This window comes from Lissotriton vulgaris, chromosome 8 (assembly GCF_964263255.1).
Source record: "Lissotriton vulgaris chromosome 8, aLisVul1.2, whole genome shotgun sequence".
Taxonomy (NCBI): Eukaryota; Metazoa; Chordata; class Amphibia; order Caudata; family Salamandridae; genus Lissotriton; species Lissotriton vulgaris.
The window spans coordinates 341,650,490-341,658,073 of record NC_141696.1 but is presented as its reverse complement, the minus strand read 5'-3'; the positions used below and the strand labels follow the sequence as shown (position 1 = coordinate 341,658,073).

At 47.1% G+C, this 7,584-nt stretch overlaps 1 long non-coding RNA gene across 1 annotated transcript; it reads right to left on the bottom strand.

Annotated features, from left to right (window-relative positions):
• Positions 1-320: 320 nt before the first annotated feature.
• On the bottom strand, positions 321-1,617 carry LOC147697026 (uncharacterized). Its single transcript, XR_015299134.1, has 3 exons — positions 1,565-1,617; positions 1,367-1,425; positions 321-420 (listed from the first exon to the last, which is right to left on the bottom strand). It is a non-coding gene; the product is annotated as an uncharacterized LOC147697026 (long non-coding RNA).
• Between the last annotated feature and the right edge of the window lie 5,967 nt (positions 1,618-7,584).

Sequence of the window (7,584 nt, the reverse complement as noted above, 5' to 3'; positions counted from 1 at the left end):
TGAAGGTGTCAAAAACGGCAAGGTAATGCCTGTGCTGCAGCCGTTGTGCACGGTGCTCCAGCTCCATCGCCGATGGCCAGCGCTCCTACCTATTCTCAATGGACTTTGCTATGCATTCCTGCTGCCCACTGACAGCGCCCATTGTTTTGATTTGCAGGTGCCTTATGCTCAGGATGGACCTCTCCAGGCCACAATTCATGGGAAGTGTATTGAAAACATCAGACATGGTCTCTATGCACCATCGCAGTGTCCTGGCTTCCGTCCATATGGCTGTCATCAAAATTGGGCAGTTGATGGCTCTCCGGCAAGTTGGTGTTGTTGCAATGGGCTGCGGGGATGGTGCTGTTGTGGGTTCAGGGACAACCTCACTGTCAGTAGCACCTTAGGCTGCCATGGGTCCTGACCAGTCCAGACTGTGCTCTGTGGAAATACATGTGATTATTGTGATTAAATGGTTTATGTTTTGTCACAATGTTGTTATGACTCTGCTTCATGTGTTTGTGACATGTTTGTGCTGTACACATATGTTTGATGTGGTCAACAGCAGTCAGAACCGCATGCTAATGATGTGCACTACAACTCTCATGATGCATTGCCTGGGTGGGCCAAACACCTCAATGGAGTAACTCATGCTGTGATGTAGGATATGTGGATTGCCTAACATTATGTTGTGGATAGTACATAAATGGAAAATGTCTTACCCTGGCAGGTCAAAAAACAAGGTTGGTGGAGGGTCTAAGGGGAAGATTATTTAAAGACCAAAGGACAGACAAACCCGTTATTCACAGTATAACGATACAAAAAGGACTGTCAATGGTCTGTACAACTAATGGGGGCAAAGAAAAGAAAAGTGTGACAGACTCTGTGTCTACCTGTAAGGTGTGTACAACAAAAAGGAAATTAATCCCATCAGCCCACCCATATGGCAGAGCTTCATCATCTGGGATAGAACCATATATGGTCCGGTTAAGGAGCCACATACCTGTTGGAATTATGTGCTTCTCCAAACCCAAGGAAACACCAGTGATGGATCGTACCAAAAATCAAAACAGTTTGAGATGGTGTGGGATATTAAATTGCAGTGAGAAAAGAATCAAAAAGTGAGATGTAAAATTGGCTACCATGATTTAAGGAAATGTTTATTAGGGAAAATCATGGTGTCAAGATTAAAATGAGTGTGAGACAGTTTGAAATAATAACTGTCTGTTAAGGATGGTATTTGGTCAACATGTTTCAGCCATTGTAGGAAAGTTTAAGCCTACCCGGCTTTCATCAGGACCTCTTGAACACTACTGCAATAAAGCTTGACCTAAGCTTAGTGAAAAAAGCAACAATTAACACAAATTAATGATACAAAACATCCTACCGTACAATGGATTTTCCAGACGGGGGATGTCCGTTTCATAAAGTATTTAGTATTCTTTCCTAAAAAGGGAGATACACAACAACAAATAGGCAGAACACAGACACACATTTTTACTGTTTTTGCGCCATATATTTCTTTATGCCAATAGGTCATTCTCCAAAACGATAGAGATATGTTTTTTTATTTATTTTTACTCACCCAAAAATGCTTGGGAGAAAGCCTCACCTCTTCCTGGCCACTGCTCAGGGTTGGAGGCCCGCTCTAATTTGTGAAATAGAATAGTGGTTGTCTGGTTAGATCACATCCATACTAATGATTCACTGGCACAAAGTGCCAAAAACCTAGGCATTGTTTCTGAGTACATGACAGACAGCAAATGCAAGGGCTGGCGTGAGAGTGAGACAGTTAGTAACAGATCTCTGATTCTAACAGTATATCAATGTAAGAGCAGTAAAAAAGCTCTTCAAGGCTAGCTGGTAGCGAACCTAGTTCATTTAGTAACAATAATACATAAGGAGCTCATCAAACTCTGCTATATAATTGTAATCCAACAGCCTGTATGTTGATATCCAGAGCGCTCTCCTAAACGCTCTCCTAAGAATGAAAACGCTTCGCTGTGTAAAGCTGGAAAATGAGCGCTCTCCTAAGTATAAAGTAGGAAAGCGCTTCGCTTTAGAGAGCTGCATGAGCTTGGCTTGCGTCGCTTCCTCACCTGTCCGTCGGTACCCCTAGACTGATCCTGAGTCGAGGGGGAGGTATCGACTGGAATAGGGAGGAAGTTAATATATGTTACATGGGCCAATGGGGATGCTCCATAGCTGTAGGACCAGAGTAGAAACTGCATTATCAGCCAATGGAATCATTTTTACTTAACTGGAACAGGGAGGAAGTTAATAAGTATTACATGGGCCAATGAGGATGCTTCATAGCTGTAGGACCAGAATAGAAAATGCAGTATCAGCCAATGGAATCGTTTTTAATGAAACAGGAAATGAAAACTGCATTATCAGCCAATGGAATCGTTTTTACTTAACTGGAACAGGGAGGAAGTTAATAAGTATTACATGGGCCAATGAGGATGCTCCATAGCTGTAGGACCAGAATGGAAACTGCAGTATCAGCCAATGGAATCGTTTTTACTGAAACAGGAAATGAAAACTGCATTATCAGCCAATGGAATCGTTTCTACTTGGCTGGAACAGGGAGGAAGTTAATATGTGTTACATGGGCCAATGAGGATGCTCCATAGCTGTAGGACCAGAGTGGAAACTGCAGTATCAGCCAATGGAATCGTTTATACTAGAAAAGGAAGTGGCTGCTTCTCAAAGAAAGTACGCCACAGTACTTGGACCAGCCCACACACAGGGTAGCTGTAGGACCATAGTGGAAACTGCAGTATTAGCCAATTATAAAGTGTTTATTTATTTGCTTATGAGTAGTTTCATAGGGAGACCTGTACACACTGACTAAAAGGGATCACCTATGTTGGTGGGCACAAACCCAAGTTCTTTATTAAACATTTGTTCCTAAAGGTCACTGAGGGTACAAGAGCTAATATTCACTATGAGACTCTCCCCTCTATGCTGGGTCCTGCTGGTTGTTGTTGCTGCAGATGGCCCTTCCTGCTTCGGGTGTTGGGAAAAGATGGTTCGTCTTCCCAATGAACCTGGGACTGGCCTCTCTTTCTACCTCTGCTCCGTCCACGGCCCTGTCCTGAAACAGCCTGGTCATTAAACCATTGTGGTGGAGGCTGAAAATTGGGCATTGGTTGCAGGAATTGTGGCTGATGATATCCCCAAGCTGCCAGAGGCCACCAGGGACCTGGTTGGTAAAAATTACCTCCTTGTCTCGCCCCCCTACGATTGGGCCTATTAAAACGGCCTCTTCCCTGGCAGGTGTCTGCTGGGATAGAAGTGTTGATGTCCCTAACTTCCCCAACACTCTCGGTTAAAGGGTACCCTCAATTTGCGTCTCCATGGGAATCAGAGGGTAGTGTTTTGAGGGTATTCCACCTGTCCCACATCCCTCTGCCATCCTGCTAGACAACCTCTCCTTGGTACGGGACATCAGGTCGTACCACCTCTTTCAATCTCCGCAATGTCCTCTGAGTCACTCCCAGGTAGTTCGCCTTATCAAGGATCCCATTCCAGATCCTGCGTTCCTGGGCCTCAGGGATTGTGAATGTTGCCTTGCTAAACAGCTGGTCCATGTTGGCAGCACATTCCTCCATCAGGATCTCAGGCTCCCTCTCCAAAAACTTCACGTTGAGCTTCCTGCTGCTCCCAGCGACCTTTCCCTCTTAAGCAGCCATGGTGTGGTTTTGTGAGACTAGAAGCAAGGTGGCTGGGGCACTCCTGTTTCCAGCAGGTGTATTAGGCCTCTGGCTGCTGGCCACACACTGTAATTAGCCTCCACCTGGGCTCTGACTTCATCATTCTGTTTCCAGCAGCATTGGGCCTCAGTTTCCTAAATTGCGATTTCCTATTAGGAAATTGGAATTTCGTGATTTCCTAAATTGTGATTTCCAAATAGTGATAGCGAATTTGCAGAAATTGCTATTAGGAATATCGCAGGGTACGTACATTCTGATTTGCGATTCCCAAATAGCGATTTCTTTAGATTTGCTATTTAGACATCACAAAATAAGAATTACGTACGTATGGGCCTATGTTCTCATATTTAGCAAAGTGTGATGTGTTGGCAGACCAATTTCTAATTCAGCCCAAGAACCCACTTATCCAGTCCGTCCTTCCTTAATTGGCTGCATTTTTGTCATGCAATTTTGTACCTTATCTTGGAGAACATTGCTTCATGAAGTTGAAGTTTAATACTGCCCCAGATCCACCCACCCCATGGCATACTAGTGAGGTGTATTTTTGGGTGTAAGAATTTAAGGGTTTCACTCACTCACATATACCATACAAAAGGTACAGTACTATCATATTATATATGCATATATTTAATAAAGTATTCTTTTTGTAGAAAGGTTGTACAGCATTGCTAAAAAAAAAATGTGATATAGCGACCAGATCTTGTATAGGTAAGCCCCACTGGCGGTAAGAATGCTTAAGTAATATAATGTCTTGAAGGGAGCAAGGATTTATATCATCCCTAAATATGTCCTCTTCACCCACACTTTCAAGGCACTGCATAACACTGGCCCAGAATACCTCAACAACTGCATCTGCTTTCACAAACCTTCCAGACACCTCAACTTGTCCTAACTCTTAATCGAACAGATCCCAAACATACGCAAATCCGGATCTGGCTGTCGAGCCATCTCCTACATCGCTCCTAAAGCACAGAATGACCAGCACCTGCACATACAAGTCTCCTTCTCCTGTTTAAATCCCACAATAAGCTGGAGTCCTGGCTTTTTGAGTAGTCCCACAAGGACATAGGTGTGCCTAGACTCTCACCTGCTCAGCGCCAGGATACCCTCTCAGATGATCGTGTGCTCTACAAATTTGCATAACATTACAACATTCTAATGTCACGTAAATGTGACCATTCTTTGAGGATTTGATTGTGATCACAAGGATGTGAGCAGTGTCTCACATTATTTTGATCAGCTTTGTCAAGCCCCAGGACCATCACTGGAACAGAGTGGACCATGGTATCTCATTAAGTCCTCTTACATCCGTTGGATGTATAAAGGCCCAGCATTCTTCTCTTAAAAGAGAAAACTTGATTGATCCCTCGGAAGGCCACAGCGACTGGATTTCTCAATGATTGGGTATATGGCCAGGGAACCAAGGCTCCTAATGCAGTGTTGAAAGAGAGAAGTGAATGCAAAAGCAGCGTAATTTTTGTTCCACCCTCACTTGTCACAAATATGTGCATCTAGCACTACATACTTTGTGTGATCAAACATTATTAATGTGAAGTGTTGCACTTAAATTCAAGACCGAAGTGCATTCACAGTACAACCAAAAATTCATATACACTGTCTGCCTTATAAAAAGGAAACGTAGTGTAGGAAGGGGGAGGCTCTAGTTGGCGCAGTGCAACACTAGCGACAAGCAGGGACTCTCTCTTCCTCGTCAGGGCTGAGGGTTACCTTCCAGACAACCTCTGCTTACCCTCTAGGTAGTGTGGCTTAAACAGTCGTAGGCTAATCTTTGGGGCACATAGGGTTAAACACTTGCAACAGTACACCTTTACAACCAACCCACCACACAACGAGACCAGACTGTATTCTGTAAAAATATATATCTTTATATAGATTTTAAGCAGGCTTGTGAATACAGTTGATGTACTTTATGAAAACGGTTGCAGATTACTTAATTCGGGTTACCACAGTTCTTATGCAGTTCTCTTGAGGCCCGTAGGCCGGTGTTACTCAAAGTTCTTGTGGAGCCGGCGGCTTCCAGGGGATCTGTCCCACGTCGCGTTGCCTTCCCGGGGTCGCTGATCGTTGCGGCTCTTCAGCCGAGCAGGTCACTGGTCATCCGGGGCAGCGGTGTTCTGTGGCGGCAGGGCCCTCTCCTCGTCGTCCGCTCCGACCCTGGAGGCGGCGGCTGTGCGGCGGTGGCAAGTGGCAGTACGGTCCCCAAGTGCAGGACGTACCCAGCCAAGTGCCGGTGCAGCTGTGGGCTCACAGCTGGGCTGTCGGGCAGGCTACCGACCTTGCGGATTCTCGTAGGGCAACTGTCCGTCTTTGCAGGTGAGTGACTGCTCGCTATGCAGTCCCCTCGAGAGCTCGGACCGGACGGGTCCTCCTTCCCTTTGCTCTCGGGCTCCCGGTGCAGTTGCGGTCACGGTGTTCGGGCCAGCGGCGGCTGGTCCTTACTTTGCTCTCGCTGTTGCTTTGGGCCCCGGTCACGGTGGTCGGGATGACGTGGATGCCTTAGAGGAGATTCCTCTGTCGATACTGCGGCGATGGTCAGCACCCGCAGTCGCTTTCTTCCAAGGTGGTAGCGTCCACTGGTCCTGGGACGCCGGTCAGGGGGCAAGTTCAGTTGCAAGCCCTTGGAGATCTCTTCAGCAGAGTTTGGCACAAGTAAAGCAAAAGTCTTTTCGTAGTCTTTTCTTCTTCCTCTCCTTCAGCAGCAAGGCACCAGACACAGGCAAGAGTCAGCACCCTTCCTCGTCTCTCACGGTCCTTCTCGTAGGGCAGAGTCCTTCTGTGGCCCAAACCGGATCTAATTTTCAAGGAGCAGGGCTCCTTCTTTTATAGGCCAATTCTTTTGTTCTCGCAGGCCAGGGGGGCCTTTGCATAGCCACTTTCAGTTCTGGAGTACCCCGGCGGGTGTACTCCGGCTTCTGCTTTCAGTGTGAGGGGCAGGCGCATCAGACGCCCCACAGGAGGTGGAGCCAGCATTGTCTGGACAGGGGTGGCCAGAGTACCTTGTTGATGGGGGCTTCGCCCTTCCTGGGCCAGGTGCCGGCAGAGTCATCCGCCGCTCCCCAGGAGGGTGGAGCCAGCATTGTGGTGGCCGAGCACAGTGACAGTTCGAGTCAAGAGGCACTCCTACCTCCCACTAAGGTGTAATCTGCGCATTCACCACCCGTCATCCCTCCAGCCCTGTCACTCACACATCCCAGACAGTCAAATACACATACCAGCAGAGGCGGCTGAAATGGTTAAGCAAGCAAATGCTAACTTTCTAAAAGTAGCATTTGCAAACCCAGGATACTAAAATAAACTTGACTACAAGAAATATCTTATCATCCTGAGTTCAGGCATACTAAACATGACTCGCTACCATGCTCCTTGAGCCTGCGGGGATTATAGGGTGTAATAATCCTCGCAGCTCCGTCTGGCCTAATGGAGCAGGTAGCCTTCAATAGTGAAATACGGTCTTCGTTGTAAGTCACTACTAGGACATGCCACGCACATCAGGGCTTGTCCTACCTTACACCTACAACGCACCCTGCCCGCAGGCCTACCATAGGGGTGACTAATATGTAGTCAAGGGAAGGGTCGGTGCTGGCAAGTGGGGACACTTGCCCAGCTAGCGTGACAGTACGAGACCGCACGCGGGTTCTGCGGTCGCAGTTCCCAGACACATCTTTACGGCTGCTTCGGTGGGTGGCGCAACCAGCGCTGCAGGCCCACCAGCAGTATTGGCATCTACAAGCCCCGGCACTCTCTTGTGCACTTTACTAGGGACTAACAGTAAATCCAAAGAACCAATCATGGATACCAATCGCATGTACAATTTACAGTAGGAAGCACTTGCACTGCGGCACGGATCAGCCGTGGCGCAGTGCCC